Genomic DNA, 20,029 nt, shown 5'->3' on the forward strand with positions numbered 1-20,029 from the left:
TGCCTCCCATGGCTTGCCACAGCTTGCTGGTGACCACCTCTGTCTGGCTTCGTTCACATTTGGCATTATTCCTTCATACTGAGTGCTGCAGCCTCCTTGCTCTGAACGCATTTGGCCTCTTTGCGGCCTGTGCTCACTTTCTCTTTGTGATAGGGCTCCTTGGCTAAAGCCGGGCTACAATGGTGCAAGCCTTTAATCCCAGCACTTGGGAGGCAGAGGTAGGCTGATCTCTGTGAGTTCAAGGCCAACCTGGTCGGTCTCTTAATTGCTAAGCCAGTTCTTAAACCCCATTAAAATATTTTGTGGGCCAGAATACATTCCTGTATTGCTATGTAGTGGAGGGGCACTGCCCTCCTGCAAATTCTGGAAGATTCTTGAGTTCAATTAGGACAGTGGTCTCTTGCCTGAGGTGCCTGCTGAGCAGAGGCATCCGAGGGCGCTGCCATGTTTGGCTGCCTGGTGGCGGGGAGGCTGGCGAAGGAAGCCAACACCCATTTGGAGCCATGAATATTGTGCGGACCCCATCTGTGGCTCAGACTGGAATTTCGTGGAGGTGTTAAACAGTCTGGCTCCACAGACTCCTGTGGGCAGTGCTGCTGTGTCCTCGGCTGACTCCTTCACACAGTTCGCACGGAAGATGTTGGTCAACTTCTACAATTTTGCTTCATCATTTGCTGTCTCTCAGGCCCAGGTGACACCAAATCCATCTGAAAAATGTGGTTCTGAAATGGTATGAAAACTTTCAGAAACGACTGGCACTGAACCCTCTCTTTTGGAAACATAATCTGAATAAAATAATTTGTCATTTAAAAGCATGAAGTCAAAGGGGTCATGAAGCCTACCTTTCGAAACTACTCAGTGACTATGAAACTTACCCAAAACCCCTCTAAACATTAGAAACATCGAATAAGGAAAATGTCCAATATTGATTACCTTTTCCTTTAGAAGTGTGAAATACTTCTTGGAGGCAAACATTTTGTATCGACTGTTATTCATTCCTTAAAATAAAACCTACTCATGGTAAAAACAAAAATTATGATTCTGTCATGCGAACTCAGGGACTTGTGCCCTGTGTGCCCACCCATGCTTGCCTGGCATGCCCGATTGTTAATTATAGACTTGTCACTCAGACTCAGGACACACAACTGCAAAACGTATTAATTAAACAGAAGGGATTTAGAAAAGAGAAAGAGTGTGTTTGGGGAGGGCTCTCTGACCTCACTGTCCTGTGAAGAGCCTTATAGAACCTATGGAGAAGGAGCCAGGTGGTGGTGGTGCACACCCTAATACCCAGCACTTGGGAGGCAGAGGCTAGCGGATCTCTGTGAGTTTGAGGCCAACCTGGTCTACAGAGTGAGTTCCAGGACAGGCTCCAAAGCTACAGAGAAACCCTGTCTCGAAAAACTTGGTTTGAAACAGGTCCTAAGACTCTCGTGTAAGGGGCGCCCTCTTTACATTTCTGACCACCCAGGGGCACAGAGAAGTACCCAAACAAACAGGCCGTGGCCAGTTTTCCCTGTGTGTGGCCTGTAGACGGTGCCTTTAGCTTTATTACACTACTTTACAACTGCCCACTCTCCAAACATCACATAAATACGCTGACTTCACGGTATGAGTCATTTAATCGCGAAGGTGCTGATGTCCTGCAAAACTTATAATTATAAGTCTGCATGTTCTTCTTTTGTTGGTCTGCCTTTTGTCACAAGGACCTTAGCCTTGGACCCAAGCTGAATAGAAGGAAAGAATTCTCTTTCTCTCTACTCCTCATTTCCCAAGACCCTTCACCCGGACCATTCACTTTTACCTAACATCCCTATTGTTTTCTGGGGTTTCATTTGCTTGCTTGCTTGTTTGTTTTTCCATCTTCCCTTCTTTACTGGGTCCTACTCAGTTGTTAATATGTATTCTTTTTCTTTTCGGTCCTAGAGGTGGAGCCTGGGTATGGAGTGTGTTTACCATCAAGCTACACCCTCTCCCTCAGTTCTGAGAATCACCTTTAAATTTCCTTTGACTTGGAAAGAATCACAAATATAAAACCATCCACCTCTGTTTGTGCAGTTAATGCTGTGTCCAAAAATATCCATTGCCAAAAGATGGCACACTGCAGGGATCAACACACTTCTCTCTTTGAGTCAGGCCATAAACTTTTTCAGGCCTTGTGAGCCACACGGGGTCTCCCTTGAATGTTTGTTTTTTTTTTCACTTTTACAGCCTGTAAAAAAAAAAAGCAAAAGCCATTCATGACTTTTATAAAAGCCATTCATAGCTTATGGGCACTATACAAAATCAGACTACAGACCCCATCTAGCCTGCAGACCATAATTTGTGGGCTCTGGGTTTGTGGAAAGCGTTTGCCTCTGAGATAGTGTCTACTATCAGCTCTGTCCTCAGAGAAAGACATCGGGTGTGGCCTTCGTGCTTGCTTGGCCAGGAGACTATTAGCAATCATGAGGATAAACCTTGGGTACCTGCTAGTCCAAGAATGACAGACATGTGGAGAGCAAACTCCAGCTTGGCGCCTCAGCCAGCCCGTGGTGTTCTGCAGTATGAGTGTTGGACAACTTCAGAACAAAATGCCTCAGCCTGGGGTAGAGCTCGATGTCAGATTTCAAGTGTTGTATGCTTGAGGCTCTGGTTCTGATGCACACGGAAAAGGGAACAGGAAGAAAGGAGAGCGACAGCCTCTCGGAGGGGAGTATTTAATCTTTAATCGTTGCAGGTTTTTTTTGTTTCATTTTGTTTTGTTTTGAACTCGGGAAGCCACTTACAGAAAAACGTTTCTTTTTGCAATTTTGACATACATTTGAGTGAGCATTCGTGTGTGTCTGGGCGTGTGTGTGCTGTGCAGCAAGTGCAGCGCTCACAGAGCAATTAGTAGACACTTATCTTCTACCGTGTGTGTCTAGGAGATCTGCCTCAGGTTGCCAGGTTTACCTGCTGTGGGGACCCACAGGTGCGAGCCTGTTCCACCTTGACTCCAGTCAAGGTCAGAGAGTCTGAGCTGATTTTTGCTCTTTCAAAGCTGTTGACAACAGGTGCGGCTGCACCGCCTGACCTAGGGTGTGGTTTCTTGGTGTTTTGGACGTTAAGATGGTCCATAGAGATGGATCTGCTTCACCCTGACCAAAGGTCGGAGAATTCAAACCTATTCCTGCTTCTTCATTTTAAAACAAGAGGTTTGACCCAGGGAGTGGCTGACCTACAGGTTTAGGGTGTTTTCGTTTCATGTCCTGCCCAAAAGTGAAGAATGCTTAACTCAAGAAATAGTGGCTTGATGTCTCAAGCATTGAAACAAGTAACTGTTCTGGTTGTCCTTTGTGTCATGTTGAAGCAATCTTTTGCCTTCTTTCCCTCTTTCTTTATGGGGGTAGAAAAGCACATGAAAATTAAAAATGGGCTTTAAAGGTGTGGCATTAAAGGTATCCAGAACCACACCAGGCTTGCTGGTATTACTTTGGTTGCTAGTGGGTTTTCTTTTTGGGAACTATATAATTATTATACAAATCAGCCTATGTAAATAGTGAGGGCAGTGCTGTGAAACAGAAGAAAAACAGAATGAGGGCAGGAAGTGGCCAAAGGTCTAAGTTGGACCACAGATCAAAGAGAGTACCTCCTCTGCTCTTCAGTGTTGGTAGGTTACTTCCAGTTCCTCGACCACAGATCAAGGACAGTACCTCCTCTGCTCTTCAGTGTTGGTAGGTTACTTCCAGTTCCTCGACCACAGATCAAGGACAGTACCTCCTCTGCTCTTCAGTGTTGGTAGGTTACTTCCAGTTCCTCGACCACAGATCAAAGAGAGTACCTCCTCTGCTCTTCAGTGTTGGTAGGTTACTTCCAGTTCCTAGGACCTACAGCAAGAACAAAAGATGGAGGAAATGTTCAAGTAGTATTATGATTGGGAAGGAAATGTGCCCAAGGCTCATGTGTTTGAACATTACATCGATACTGTTTGGGGGGTTGTGGAACCTTTGTGAAGTTTGGAGAAGATGGATTGCTGGGCATGAGCCTTGAGGGGTAGCTTGGCTCCTATCCTCTCTCTTTCATTTTCTTTTTTTAATTAAAATATTTTTTCCATTAGGTGGTGATGGTGAACGCCTTTAGTCCCAGCATTCAGGAGGCATAGGCAGGTGGATGGATCTTTGTGAGTTTGAGGCCAACCTGGTCTACAAAGTGAGTTCCAGGATAGCTGTAATGGATTGTCCTGTCCCTTCAAGAGACAAGCCCTGCCTACTCCCTCCCCCATCCGCTGAGGCAGGCAAATCTTCCTTCCTGCTTGCAGCTGGAGTCTCTTCCTTTCTGTCTCTCTCTCAAAGAGGCAGCTTCTGTCTCTCCCTTTTCCCTTTACCCCCTCTATGTGTGTGTGTGTGTCTCTGCTCTTCTCTCTTTCTCCCTTTCCCTGCCATAACCCACTAAATAAATATCCAACCTTACTCTGCATGGTGTGCCTATCTGTCTATCTCTCCCATTGGGGCTGTGGCTCCCTGCCTGGGACTGGCTGCCCCTCATGGCCCACTGCTGCCACTTGGGGAACTGCACCATCCCTGCCTGGGGCTGGCTGCTCTCAGAACCTGCTGCCCACTGCCTGCTGCCATTTTGGGGACCTGTGGCGTGATCTCATAGCCTGCTGCCCGCTGCATCCACTCAGGGACCTGTAGCATTTTTACTTAAACCATAACAATGGTGCCATGACTCAGATTTTATTTAAACCATAACAATAGCCAGGTCTACATGTTGAAGGAGCTACAGGCTGTGTTCTGCAGCCCGGCTCCTGGCCACCGGCTAGCTTTAAACCTGAAATAACAACACACAAATTGTATTCTTTTAAACATTGCTTGGCCCATTATATCTCTCCTCTTCTCGGCTAATAATTATTATTATTAATTATTTCTAACAATATTTAATTATCTAATTAATATAATAATATTAATAATTATTTCTAATAATGTGTGTAGCACCCCAAGGTGCGCTTACCGGGAAGATTCTAGCCTATGTCCATCCTGGGTCGGAGCTTCATCACATCTGCCTGGGAGAGGGGAACATGGCATCTGAGCTCACTTCCTCTTCCTCCCAGCATTCTGTTCTGTTTACTCCACCCACCTATGTTTTAACCTATGAGGCCAAGCAGTTTCTTTATTAATTAACCAATGACCTTCCTCCATCATCTACACAGAAAAACCCCTTCTCAAAAACAAACAATAAGCAAAAATCCCACAAAAAGCAGAACAACACACACACCAAAAAAAAAAAAACACAACAAAAGAATTGTACGTGTATGAGTGTTTTTCCTGCATGTATCTGTGTCCACCAAATTGTGCCTGGTACCTTGAGGGGACAGAAAAGGGTGTCAGATCTCCTGGAACTGGAGTTACAGTTGGCTATGAGCTGCCATGTGGGTGCTGGGAATTCAACCCAGGTCCTCTGCAAGAGCAGTCAGTGCTCTTAACTGCTGAGCCATCTCTCCAGATCCCTTACTTTAAAAAATAATTAACTGATTACATGTACAGGTGTTTTGTCTGTCTATACGTCTGTGAACCACATGCATGCCTTTGCCCTTGGAGGCCAGAAAAGGGTGTAGGATTCCCTGAGACTGGAGTTATAGATGGTTGTGAGCTGGGAAATCAAACCTGGGTTCTCTGGAAGATCAGTCGGTGCTCTTAACTGCTGGGCTTTTTCTTTAGTTTCATCCTCTGCTTGCCTCCCTTCCTTCCTTCCTTCCTTCCTTCCTTCCTTCCTTCCTTCCTTCCTTCCTTCCTCCCTTCCTCCCTTCCTCCCTTTCTCCCTTTCCTTCTTTCCTTCCCTCCCTCCCTCCCCTCCCTCCTTTCTTTCTTGAGACAGGGTTTTTCTGTGTAACAACTCTAGCTGTGTTAATAAACATAAATGTCCATCAGATCCGTGGTAGATTTTTAAATGTCAGTGTAGATTTTGTTTGGGATGATTTGGGATATCTTTCCAATTCGTGCTCTTGCTAATGCCTGCTCTCCTTTTTCCAGGAGGCAGAATGTGGGGTTCAGGGCCTCAGCATTGTAAACTTAGCTAAGTGAGCCCAGAAGAGCAAATTCTTAACTGGTCCTTGGTACCACACACTCAGGCATTCTGGACAAAAGATGGTTGTTTCTGAGAGTAACTGGGGCCTTTTCATGCCCTGACACCCACCCCGAAGGTCTTCCGTTTCCAAACCAGTGTGAATCTGCTCAGCTTTGAAACTTTGAGGTGCACGAGGCTTGCTGTAATTCCACCCCACACCCTCCATACCCACGAGGCTGAGGTGAACATACAGGACCCACTGAAGCCTGAAACTCTAAGTCAAGTGAAACCAGATTGCTGGCCTTTGACCTGCAGCACCAGCTACTCGACTGAGTTCTCCATGTAGGACCCAGGCCTGGAGCAATAGTGCAAAGTTCAAATCTATGGCTACTCACAAGTGAATTTGGCAACCATTGGGTGGCCCCTGACCTCCCCAGCCCTTTAACCTGTGACCCCAGGCCACCCTTCCTGCCAATGAGATAGAATGTGTGTCCTTGAAACCAACGGGAGGGGAAACACTCCCAAAACATTTGTACCCAGTTCTGGGGAAAAGATAAACTTAAAAATACAATCTTTAGGGTGATTTTTTTTTTAAGTAATTGGGATAATTGTCTTCAGGCTGAGGTAAATAAACAGCAAATCTCTCTCTGAACCTCCTGTTCGGGGCTGTAGAGGGGCCTGCCTTTGTATATCCCTGGTGCTTTTATGACCCTCAGCTGGCCTCTCTGCCGCTGAACTGGGACCTGCACAAAGCCAGACTAATCACGGAGCAGTTTCGGAAATGAGGGTCTTGAATGGAATTTCCTCAACACGCCCTCCACAGGCTTCTGCTTGCTCACTGGCCTTCCCCTTGTGGAGTCTCAGGCCCAGCTCTGAGCAGGGATGGAGAACAAAGGGTTGTTTTTCTGAGTCTCCCGGGGGGCCTGCTGAGCCTGGCGTTGCACAAAAATCCAATGAAAGCAACTCTTATGCTTGCTTTCCAGCTCCAGGGCTGTCGGAGGAAAGTAAATCATGGGGCACACATTTACGGGGGACTTTACACTGTGTAAATCTGCGTGGGGGAATAAAAAGGTGTATATTGTGGATAGGAGTCTTGCCCTCAAAGAGCTTAATGTTTGGTTGGAATGTCAGGGCTGATCACAGCAGGGGTGGGAGCATCAAATCCTGGTTCCTGGCAGCCATCCCAGCCATCTCGTGACAAATCAAGTTAAAGGCTCGTTAGGTCCCCCTGCAATGCGGTCCACATGCAATACTGTCCCCTTGCAATGCTGTCCCCCTGCAATCTGTTCCATGTGCAATGCGGTCCACAAGCAACACATGTTCCCCTAGCCAAGATAAGGGGTGTCAGGAACCTTGGGGTCTTTCCTTCCTTCTGTGGTCATGTCAGGGCCTCTTGGTGAGGGACACATTTTCCCCCACCTTCTCTAGTCTGAGCTGACCAAAGAGCAAAGAACCAGAAGATGGTGGGAATGGTCCTTCCCTAGATCTTAGCCTTGCCTTCGAGACGGTGGCGATTTATGCTTTTCATATTTATTGATTTTGAAACAGAGTCTCACTATGTAGCCCTACCTGGCCCAAGAACTAGGGACCCATGTACTAGGAACTCCTTACATAGACCAGGCTAGCCTTGGAGTCAAGGAGATCCACCTGCCTCTGTCTCCAAGTATGAGTACTGGGATTAAAGGTGTGAGCTAACATTATCATGTTTTGTTATTGATAGTTAGACTGTGGGTGCCATGACCATCGTGGCACCGAGTGACCAGCTCTCTGAGAGCTGTCCGACTGAGTCCTCCAGTTTCCCTTGGTCCACTTCAGTTTGCACTGGAGGGACCAGGGCTGAGCCAGCTATCCTCTTTGAGCCGGGCCCCAGTTGCAGAATTATAAACAGATAAATGATAGTTGCTTCATTCACGCTCTGTGTTCACAACAGCGCGATAAAGAACTTATTGTTAGCCTTGCTTCCATTCTGCAGATGAGGGGCTGGCCTTGGAGAGGTCACATAAATTACCCCAGGTCACACAGGTAGTAAGTGGAGAACTCACAAGGACACAGGCTGTGCCCTGGGATTGGCACATACCCCAGTTTGGCAGGAGTTAGAGACATTAATGAGGAAGTCTGAGGACATAAAACAGGAAGATGGATGGGTTGGGATCAGATTAAGAAGGGACCCACATAGTAGGATAAAAGGCTAGAACTTCATTTAATAATAACCTCCTCCAAGTACCAAATTATGGCTTCTGAGGAAAGGAGATGGCACAGAAAAAACCCAAGTGGGGTTGAGCAGAGGATCGTTTGAAGGGACGAGAGGCTGCATGCAGATGGTCCAGCCAAGGCAGAGCTGGTAAGGGGTAAGGGGGTGGGGTCATCGGCCCTGCCCCAAGTGGCAGCAGTGGGAAGCAGATGAGACAGTCGATGAGCCTGGAAAACCCAAGGGGAGGATCTCATAGCCAGCGATTCAAAAGCCTTTGAATCTGGGTGTCCCAGAGGAGAATGGGCCAGCCCTCTGAGGAAACGGAACCCCGGCAGGGAGAACCAGTCTGAGCAACATTGCATACTCAGAAGATTCTTCCAGAATGGGGAGCAGAAGCCAGCATAACGAGCCTGGTTGTTGCTAAGTGGGGACTGAAAAGCTGATAAGGAAGCTGTGTGAGCCATGGTTCAGCCTGCTTGGTGCAGGCAGCTTCTAATCCCCAGCGCTCTCTCTTACATAGACGCATGTTCATCCGCGGTGTCGGAGACAGGCCCCTGAGCCTGACCAGCACCCAGCCCTAGGTGAAAAGTGCTTTGATGCAGGTCTTTCTCACTCACAGACTTCACAGAAAATGAACCAGAAGATCTGGGAAACCCCGGTTCCTGGAGGGAAGCCGGTTTCATCCAGTTCCAGCCTCTGGAAGCAATCAGAGCCTTCACGGCCTCACTGTCTGGCTTTGGCAACCCTTGCTGTGGTAGGGGGCGAAGCTGCTGCTCTCCTTTTGAGGGGTTTTGTGGTCTCCATTTTTTCTCGAGGAGAGGGAAGTGGACGAGGCAAGGGGAAAAGGCGTGGGCCTATGGCCTCCTACTTCCTCTGGGTCAATGGGAGCTCAGCTTCCTCTGAAACTGGGAGATTAGGGCAATTTAATCCCTAGGCTATTTCTGTGGAGAAGGGGGCTGGGCTGTTGGCTGCGGGTTGTCGGTTCCCTCAGCAACAGGGCCTGGCCTGGCTCCATTGTGAGGAGGCCCCACTGGGAAAAGTAGTAGGGAAGGAAGGCAGGAGATGGCTTTTCCAGGGTCTTCCCTTCTCAGAAGTGGTGGTAGCTATTAACACGGGGGGAGGGGGGCTCTGGGACCTCACCCCTCCTCTGTTTGAGAGTGCCAGGTGCCAGGAGCGGCCTGTGGGCAGTGAGCTCATTGTTTACATGTGGACCCCCGTCTTGGGGGAGGTGCGGTAAGAGGAGGAGGGCCGACTTTTCCCATGGTGAATCCCTGGCTGGGAGACCAGCATTCTCACAGCCCAGCTTGGCCCTTGAAAGAAGGCTGGCTCATGCCATTTTCTGATCTGTCTAGGCCACAGACAGCCTTAGTGTTTCCGCTCGCAGAGTTTAGTGCTTCTGTCGCCGCGGTCACCTTACAGCTGGGACTCTCAGGCCTTTATCTGATCCCGCTTTCTATCCTACCCCAGTGTGATCTGCTCTCCCTTGTCTCTCCCATCTCTCCTACTTCATGTCCATCACCCCTCCCCGCCCCCATTCGTGTCCTCCACGCTGACAGGCAGTCCTCCTTCCTATTTATTTTCTTTATTTTCATCTATTGCAAAAACAAACAAATCTCCCATGGTTTGCCAGCCCCTGCAAAGGTGTCAGAACTTTCATTATCCTACTAGCATCATTTGAGAGAGAGAGAGAGAGAGAGACTGAATCATGAAGAGTCACAGTAAAAGGAAGCTGTCTCCAGAGCCTCAACCATCTCTACTGCATCTTGATAGGGAGCTATAGATGCTTTGCTACCGAGTCCCTGAAGGTCTGCTCAGGGGGGAAAAGCCTACTATGTCAATGTGCAGGAGCATTGCTGTGGGCAGCTTTGCAGGGTGCAGCTTTAAATGCCTGTTAAGCGGGTGGCATGAGGGTTGTGGGGATAAGGGATGGTTGCAGCTCCGGCTATGGCTTGGGGTTCTGTCCCATTGTGGGTTCTCAGGAGGGACTGGACTCGAGTTGTAAGACACTGGGGAAGAATCACTTTACACAAAGACAAAGAAGGTGGGCTCTCCCTCTTGGTTTGTCTTAAGACCCAGGGAAGGTTGGTTCTAGCAAGTGCCCTCTAGACCCATGTGGAATCTCAACTGTGTCTAACAGGCTTTCTGGTCCTTTGCCCCGCCTAGAGCCTTCTTTCCAAATGTATGTGCTGAGTGGGGGTATAGCCCAGTGGTAGAGTGTGTGCCTAGCTGCCTAGCATGCACAAGGCCTACTGTTGGATCCCAGCATTCACACACACCACAAGGGCATGCGTACACGTGCGCACGCACGCGCGCACACACACACACACACACACACACACACGAGAGAGAGAGAGAGAGAGAGAGAGAGAGAGAGAGAGAGAGAGAGAGAGAGAGAGAGAGAGAGAGGAGAGAGAGATACTGGAAGTTGCCAGAACAGTGGCTGTCCTAGAAAACAATAAAGCACCGAACAGCAAGGGCCAGGGAGGAGAGAAATTGAGAACCGTGTTCCTTCCCCAGGAATCCTGGGAAACACCCCAGACTTGGTGTTGGTTTCTTGGCCTCCCTGCTAATTCCTGGCTAGGAACGGAGCAGGGGAACAATAGCTGAAGGAGAGTGAGAGGGTGAGGGGTGCAAAATAAAGAAAAGTCTGATTGCCCCACTGAGAGGTGGGGGGGCAGGAGGGAGGGACACCGCAGGCTCCAATGCATGTGTGCACATGTTATACTAATGCTACGTAGCACACGTGGCAGATGTAGCTCACACACCTCACACATATACCATATGCTATGCTGTATACATGGTGCATGCACACACTACACAGAATGTACACATATAATATACAGATACACCCATCATACATACCACATACACCACACACACCACATATACCCACATTGCCCGTATACCATTGTAATATTCTTTACAGGACATGCCATTCACACAGCAGGATACACACACCAGTCTCACACCCTCTGCTGTTTGTAGAGACTAACATCGCCACCTGCTGGTGATTTCCATGCAATAGCACCCGAACCCTGTTGAAGAAATGATAACAAATACTATTGGGTACTTACACCGACTTCCCACAATAGGAAATCTCTCTGGTGCTTCTCGATGTTTTCTCAGGAGAAAGATTCAAACCATAAACACTGTTCTGAGAAGGGGTTCACAGGACCACACAGGCACTGGGTGAAAGGTTCGGAGCACAAACTGTGTTCAAGTCTCAGCTCACAGGGCACTGTGTTCCTAGGACAAGAAAGTTCAGGACACAATGCCAGCCACTGTCTGATACTTCAGGTTAGGTGTGTCCCTCCCCACCCCTGCCCCTTTCTTTTCTTTCCCTTTAACAAAAGCAGTTTGGGGCCTGGAGAGATGGCTCAGAAGTTAAGAGCACTGGCTGCTCTTCCAGAGGTCCTGAGTTCAATTCCCAGCACCCACATGGTGGCTCCTCACAACCATCTGTAATGAGATGTAGTGCCCTCTCCTGGCCTGCAGGCATACATGCAGACAGAATGCTATCCATAATAAATAAATGCATTAAAAAAAAACAGTTTGAATTTTTTTTTTTATTTGTGTGGGCTGGTGGTGGTGCATGCCTTTAATCCTAGCACTCAGAGGCAGAGGAGGGTAGATCTCTGAGTTCAAGGCCAGTCTGGTCTACAGAGCAAGTTTTGGGACAGCTGGGGCTACATAGAGAGACCCTGTCTCAAAAAACAAAGAAACATATTTTTATTTGTCTGTGTGTTTGTGATGTGTGGGTGTGGGTGTGCTTTGCACAACAAGCGTGTATGGGGCTAGAGAACAACTTTGTAGCCAGTTCTCTTCTTCCACCTTCAGGTAGGTTCTGGGGATTGAACTTGTGTTGCCAGGCTTGTGCAGCCAGTGCCTTTACCTGTCAAGCTATCTTGCCACTCCCTTCTTGTTTATGGTTTTATTATTATTATTGGCATGGTCTTGCTATATAATCCTGCCTGGCCTGGAACCTAGTATGTAGGGCAGGCTGGCTCCAAATGCACAGCGATCCTCCTTCCTCTGCTCCCCCAGTTCTCGGATAACAGCAATGTGCCATTGTGCACAGCTGACACCGGACGTTCTTAGGCATAAACTAGCAGAAGAACCGAGAACCCTGCAGTATTCAATACCAGCTTCTGTTGCTCTGACCCAAGCTTAGCATCCTCAGTAATGAGTCCTCTCACCTTGCAGGAATGAAAAGAGGGGCCGCTTCCTGCTCTGTTGGTTGTTTCTCCAGGGCCAGGAGCAGTTTATGGTACCTTGCCCCTGGGTGGCTTCATCTTTCTGGTAGATTCAAATGTAGAGGTTCTGCTTTGCTACACAATAGGCAACCGAGGCAGCCAACCAGAAGGTAGCCTGCATCATCTCCCAATATCACCATAGCAACAATTTTCTGGATAGCTCATAAGTATCATGAAGGACCCCACACATGGCCTGGGTCATTCTAAGTGTAATAGGTGGGGACATGTTGTCAGTAAAGGAAGCACCAGAAAGTACTCACTGAGGTGGGATCAGGAGGAAAAGAGTTTAAACCCGGAGACTCTGAAATCAGACCGCCACGTGCTGAGCACCCGGGGGCGATTCTCCTGAGTTCTAGCTTCTCATGGTTAAAGTTTCTTTCTTGTTTTTTGTTTGTTTTTAAAATATGTATGCAGTGTACCATCTGCATGTTTTACCTGCACACGAGAAGAAGGCATCAAATCTCATTACAGATGGTTGTGAGTCACCATGTGGTTGCTGGGAATTGAACTCAAGACCTCTAGAAGAGCAATCAATGCTCTTAACCTCTGAGCCGTCTCTCCAGCCTTAAAAGGGGTTTTAACGTCTTGTTTTACTGCTCCTGCTGGTGCTTTTCCACCTCATCTACCATTTCCTCGGCCTGCCCCTGGCCTGGTCTCCTCTGGGGACCTCTGGAGGTCAGAGGACATCGTTACCCTAGTGGTCAAGAGTGTCTTTGTAGATGTCCAGCGTTGTGCTATGGACTCTTCAGTCTTGATGATCTCTGGGACTGTGCTCAATTTTGCTCCCATTTAGATGGCTCCTGTACCGTCAAGTGATAGGTATTTTTGTATCCCCGATAGTAGGTTTCTCTGCGATGCAGTAAGCCAAATCAAGCCGAATTAAAAAGTAAAGGACCAGGGTTAATCTGAGCAAAGCACTCACAGGTGACTCTCAGGAAAGGGAGCAGGAGATAAATCACATTGCAGGGCTAGGGACTGGAGCTTAAATGCCCTGTGGGTGTGGCCTTGAGCTTCAGGGGAGGAGCCTGGGCTTTTGGGGGTCTTTCTGAGAGGGGTGGGGTTTGGAACGGGATGGGGGGGGAAATGGGGCCCAAGTGAAGCTTCCAACTGAACACCAAGAATGGCTTTAGATCTCTCCCCAGTGGAAGACCTATCCTCCCCGTGACTACTTGTTGGAGCGGTTGTTAGTGAGGTGGAATAAGGAAGAGGGGTATGTTGTTGAAGAATAGGCAGAATGGTTGTCAAGTAGCAGAGGCCTGAATGCAAGGCCCAGCACGTGTCTGAAGCCTTGATGGACAAGTCTGAAGGACCCATGAACTCTTCGCGTCTGGGTGACACTAGACTCAGGGACAGGTCACAAATATGCCAGGAGTTGTCTCCCAAAAGTCTTTCTCCAGCCAGCTCTTTGGGGGACCAGACAGGATCAGAGGCAGATCCATGATGGAAGACCAATACTCCCTGTCAGCTGCTGCTGACAAAGGGTTAGAAGGCTCAGAGAGAAGTTTGAGAGTTCCTTAAAGATGCTGTCAAGGCTATTCGTGTGTTCTGTAGTTCCAGTCAAAGGGAGCAAGAGAATTATCTGCGATTAAAAAGAAACAAGATAAATCCCAGCACCTGGGAGGCAGAGGTATGTGGATCACTGAGTTTGAGGCCAGCCTGCTCTACAGAGTGAGTTCCAGAACAGCCAGAGCAACACAGAGAAACCCTGTCTCGAAAAACAAAACAACAAACAAGCAAACAAACGAAATAAAGAAATAAAAAGAGACAAGGACCACTGACGCGTAGCTGCGGCTTTACTGTGTCAGTAGGTACTGGGGAGCTGGGGCTGACAACCAGCTACGTTTTATAATAAGAGATCAGCGTTACTGAGGTGACTCTTCCGGGAAATATTAGCATCAGCACATGCTACCAGTCGATCCGATCTTGGTGATGTCTAAGAGTCTCCCACATGGTTCTGGTTTGGGTGGCAAAAAAAACCTTCCAGAAATGTCACGACTGTGGATGACCACCAAGAGCAGCAGCTGTGGGGGAACCAGCCCGAGTGTGTGAGATGAGCTGTGTTTTCTGTGGAGGGCAGAGCCTGAGAAGTGGAGTCCCCAGGTCCCGGGGAGCCCAGAAGATCACCAGTGGGGCCCAGACATTGGGCAGTGACCCGTTTCTGCTTATGATTGTGCCCTGGTTCCTTCCTCTCGGGGATTAGAATTCTAATTGTGAGCGGATTTGTGCAAATGAAAAGAATTTCTGAATTGAAAGGTGTGTGGGTCTGAGAATGAGCAGATAGATCTTGGGTCCAGAGCTTACATTAATATATCAGTCAATGGGCTGGAGCCCACCTGCCTTCTTCCTGCATCTCAGACTCAGGCTCTGAGAGACTCTTCACTAGATCACTCAAGGTTAGAGCAGAGCAGGGTCCATCACCAATGGAGGAGACAAAACACGGGTAAGGTAGGGAGGGAGCCATGGGTGAGGTGGGGAGGTGTTGAAATAGGAGCGGCGAGGCTGCGTCCCCGGCACCCGGCCGCCCACATGGCTAGCTCTAGCTTATGCCCCGAAATAATTACACAGAAACTGTATTCTTTTAAACACCACTTGGCCCATTATATCTAGCCTTTTCTCGGCTAACTCTCACACCTGGACTAGCCCATTTCTAATAATGTATGTAGCCCACAAGCTGGCTTACCAGGAATGATCTTAATCTGCATCTGTTTGGAGTGGGAGAACCATGGCGACTCACTGACTCAGCTTCTTTCTCCCAGCATTCTGTTCTGTTTACTCCTCCCACCTATGTTTTAACCTATGAGGGCCAAGCAGTTTCTTTATTGCTTAACCAATGAAATCAACAGATTGATATATGACACTCCCACATCAGGGAGGGAGCCAGGGTAAGGTAGGGAGGGAGCCATGGGTGAGGTGGGGAGGGAGCCATGGGTGAGGTGGGGAGGGAGCCTGTAGGGTTAAGACAGCCCCTTTAGGGGGCGGGGTTTGCCTCGGGCGAATGCTACTGATAAATGGGCACACGGGGGAGGCGGCTCTGCCTTTTCCTTCCTACCGCCTGTACTACGCTGGAACTTCGGTTCTGTAAGTTTATCATTAAAGTGGTAAATATTCTTTAATATCTGCATTGCATTTATTTACGCCGATACAGGAGCCATGGGTGAGGTGGGGAGGGAGCCAGGGTAAGGTAGGGAGGGAGCCATGGGTGGGGTGGGGAGGGAGCCATGGGTGAGGTGGGGAGGGAGCCAGGGTAAGGTGGGGAGGGAGCCATGGGTGAGGTGGGGAGGGAGCCAGGGTGTAGCGAGTTGCGTGGTGTCACACCTGATGGAGATGTATAATCAACTCCTGAGATGACTGAGGCCTGACCTATGCTATGATCACGCAATGATTATCAGCTGCCTGCATATGCGTGAGCCTATGGGCAGTGCCCACCTGGCAGTTTGGGGTTGGCAGCCCATGCCTACTTAAGGGCTGGGAGAGGTTTGCCCGAAGAAAGAGAGAGAGAGAGAGAGAGAGAGAGAGAGAGAGAGAGAGAGAGGTCAGAGAGAGAGAGAAAGAGAAGGAGAAGGAGATGAATTGCTGTGAATAAAGTCCTGGAATAAACTGCAGTGAGAAGAGCTCCGGTGGTCGCGTCATCCTTGCGGGTCGAGGATGGCCGTGACACCAGGGTAAGGTAGGGAGGGAGCCATGGGTAAGGTAGGGAGGGAGCCATGGGTGAGGTAGGGAGGGAGCCATGGGTGAGATGGGGAGGGAGCCAGGGTAAGGTAGGGAGGGAGCCATGGGTAAGGTAGGGAGGGAGCCATGGGTAAGGTAGGGAGGGAGCCATGGGTGAGGTAGGGAGGGAGCCATGGGTAAGGTAGGGAGGGAGCCATGGGTAAGGTAGGGAGGGAGCCATGGGTGAGGTAGGGAGGGAGCCATGGGTGAGGTAGGGAGGGAGCCATGGGTGAGGTAGGGAGGGAGCCATGGGTGAGGTAGGGAGGGAGCCATGGGTGAGGTAGGGAGGGAGCCATGGGTGAGGTAGGGAGGGAGCCATGGGTGAGGTAGGAGGGAGCCATGGGTAAGGTAGGGAGGGAGCCATGGGTGAGGTAGGGAGGGAGCCATGGGTGAGGTAGGGAGGGAGCCATGGGTGAGGTAGGGAGGGAGCCATGGGTGAGGTAGGAGGGAGCCATGGGTAATGTGCAGAAATCCGATACTCTTCCTAGGACAGATCGACAGGGCTAGCTGCTCCCTGATGCAGACTGAACATCCCGATCCCGTGGACTAGGGAATGAAGGGATGGAAAGAGCAACCAACGCTGGTTTGAGACAGATGGAACAAACTATTTCCAAGAAAGTCAGTGCTCCATCACCTTTCAAACACTGGGCAGAATTAGATCCTTGGACTCTCAAACAAAAAATCTTGGCATTCCTTGGTCAGGAGGCATGGACAGCACCCCCATTACAACCCTGCATATGGAAAGACCCTATGCGGCCTCTTCCTCACTCCCAGCAACACTCAGCCAGATAGTGCTGGGGTTCCCAGTTTTATTAATAAAAGAAAAGAAGAGCTGGGAGCTAGAGGAGGAGGGTATCAGACTTCGGGAGAAAAATCAACAGGGCAGGTAAGCTGTAAAATCTTGGCAGCAGCTATGAGATGGAAGAGGGAGGAAAGGAAGAGAGAACGCCGTGCCTTTTGAGTTAGGGTCTGAGAAAGGGCATGGTTTGCAATGCAGGTCAGAAAACCTCTGGACGGCAGAATGAGCCAGAGGCTTTGGGGGAAAGCAAGAGAGCCCAGAGCATCAGGGAAAGAGTGCTTAGGCTTTGCCCAGGACCCCATGGGAAAAGACAGGAAGTAGGAAGAGTCATTCTTTTTGCAAATCAAAATGAAAGTTTAGCAGGGAGGTCTGAAGGGGGCTACTGGAAGGAGGAGCCTGGGGGAGACTAAGTCCACTATCTAATTAAAGGGGTAACCACTCCCATTGCCTTAGCAAGTCTACTGACCAATCAGATCTCCTGTGGGCTGGCCTGGCGAGGTGATTGGCAGGCACAGCTGGGCTAACTCTTAAGGGAGGGGGCAATGGGTACAAAGCTCTTATCTTGGAGCAGGTCAGCAAGTTATCTCCACCCAGGGTTAGAGGTGGCTCATTCTTTTGACCAGAAGGTCTAAGGAGAGGCAGTGGTGGCGTTTTCCATTCTGGTGTTACCAGGGAAATGTGAGGTGAGGGAGGCTCAATGCCCCAGCAAGGCTACTCACTGTCTACCTAATGACCCCGCCCAAGAGCTGAGGTCCAAAAATCTTTTAGGAGATGACTGAAATTGGGGGAAAATAGAATCTGTTTTCACCAGGAAAATCCAGAGATCTAATTCCAAAGCTGTTAACCACAGGGACTGGATTGGCGGCGGCACCATCCGGGCAGAGGAACTCACTTAAGGGAAGAGGGATTAGGAGAAACCCTGCCCCATCCAGAACTTCCCTCTTGCCTTTGTGCCTTGGCCTGGGACAGATCAAAGGACATTTCTTGCTCCTGGACAAGACAAAACTATAGCTGTTCATTAGAGTTCCTGCTCCTAAAAATGTGTGGTTAGTTTCTACCTCCTGTTCTTTCCTGGCCTCTAGGGGTAAATTAGACATGCTAATTTACCTGTGTGTGTGCATGTTTATGTATGTATGCATGTGTGTGCATGTATGTGCATATGTGTAATGTGTGTGCATGTTTGTGTGTGTGTATTGTGTGTGTGTGTGTCCAGTATGCAGAGATTAGGGAGGCTACTCATATAGCTCATAGCTGATGATTCCACAGGGTGCCTATTTCACAGGAGGGTCTGATTTCCGCAAACCGGGAGTGTGGGGGTCGGAAAACCACAGTCTAAAGCGGTGGTTCCCAGCCTTCGTCAGCCTAAAGCAGTGGCTCCCAGCCTTCCACTGAGACCCATTCCTCATGTTGTGGTGACTCCCAAACCACAAAATTATTTCACTGCTACTTCATAACTGTAATTTTGCTACTGTTATGAATCATAATGTAAATAAATATCCGATAGGCAGGATATCTGATATGTGACCGTCCCCCAAAGGGGCTGAGATCCACAGGTTGAGGACAGCTCATCTAGAAGAATGAAAATGAATATTTAAGTTGATCCAATGTAAGGTTCAAAAAGAAAAATCCCATGAGAACAAGATTCCCCAAAGCCAGAATTGTTGACACATGGTTTTTCATGGATAAGGCCAGAAAGATTTCTTACTGGGTGCATCCCAGAATGAGATTATTCTCCACGCGGGAGACTGGCTACTTCCTGTTAAGGTGGTGAGGGAAGCAGAGGTAGGGCAGGGCTGACTGACCCATGGTTCCCTCGCTGATGTGGGACTTGCTTTCAAAGCAGGTGAGCTCTGCCGTGGAAACAACCAACAATACCCTGAAAGCCGGAACAATCCTTGAAGGCCCAGATGAGAGCACAGGCCGTCCCCACGGACCCCCGAGTACCGGCCGCCCCTGAAGACACTTCTGTCTACTTTGACACCGCCCACTTGTACAGACCAATGAAGACAGCCGTCTATTGCAGAAACACTAAACAGCTAACAAAAGGAAAAGGGAACGCACAGCCTAAAAGCCTCTCTCCGCTGAAAAGCCCAGGGCTAAGTGCAGCCCGGTGTGGGCGAGCAGATGTCGGGGTCGCTAATTAGATGGGTGCTGGCTCCCTGCTCGCATCCCCTCCCCTCCAACAATGCGGTGGTGACAGTTTGCTGAGAAAGGTCAGAGACGGGTCTAAAGGACAGGGGGAGGTTAATTAAAGCTGCGTGCAGCTGCCTGGTGAATCAGACATATCACTATTTAAAGTTCTTTTTCTTTTCTGTCTTTTAAATATATTTCTATTTTTAACTAGCTTGAAATATAGAAACTCAGTTACATAAACACACACACACATACACACACACACACACACACACACACACACACACACACACAACCCCCACCTATCTTATTTGGTATTTATTTGTGCAAGACTGGGCCTGTATTGTACAGAAGGGGAAATTCTTGTCTTTCCCCTTCTTGATTTTCTTGTAATCGTTAAATTCCAGCCTTTCATGGACTAGAAAGCAAGTTCAAGGCTAGCATGGGCAACTTGGACTCTCTTTCAAAATGAAAAATCAAAACTGACTGGAGGGTCTGGAGACGGCTAAGGGCATATACTGCTTTTTCCAGAGGACCCCAGATTGGTTCAGCACCCCTATCGGGAAGTTCATGACTGCTTCTAACTGTAGCTCCAGGGAATCCAATGCCTCTAGCCTCTGCGGGCACCTGAATTTATGTGCGCGTGCGCACACACACACAATTAAAAATGATAAAAATAAATCTTTAAAAACATCTGCTAGAGGATGTGAAGGGCTGGTCCTGCAGACTCAGAGCTGCAGGGTCTCCACGACACAGAGCAACAGCAGGAATCCAAGAGGAGCCCCAGTGAGGGCCCAGAAGTCAGAGGCCTCGAACCCAACCAATGACTCATTTTCAGTGGACACTTGCAAGGTTTATGGGCTAAGGAGTATACTGTGACTCACCGTGTCACAATACAGCTTCCATGATGAGATTTTCTTT

At 48.9% G+C, this 20,029-nt stretch overlaps 1 pseudogene; it reads left to right on the forward strand.

Moving 5' to 3' along the window:
* Positions 1-348: 348 nt before the first annotated feature.
* On the forward strand, positions 349-818 carry LOC142848586 (protein Hikeshi pseudogene; annotated as a pseudogene).
* Positions 819-20,029: the final 19,211 nt, after the last annotated feature.

This window comes from Microtus pennsylvanicus, chromosome 4 (genome assembly GCF_037038515.1).
Source record: "Microtus pennsylvanicus isolate mMicPen1 chromosome 4, mMicPen1.hap1, whole genome shotgun sequence".
NCBI classification, from domain to species: Eukaryota; Metazoa; Chordata; class Mammalia; order Rodentia; family Cricetidae; genus Microtus; species Microtus pennsylvanicus.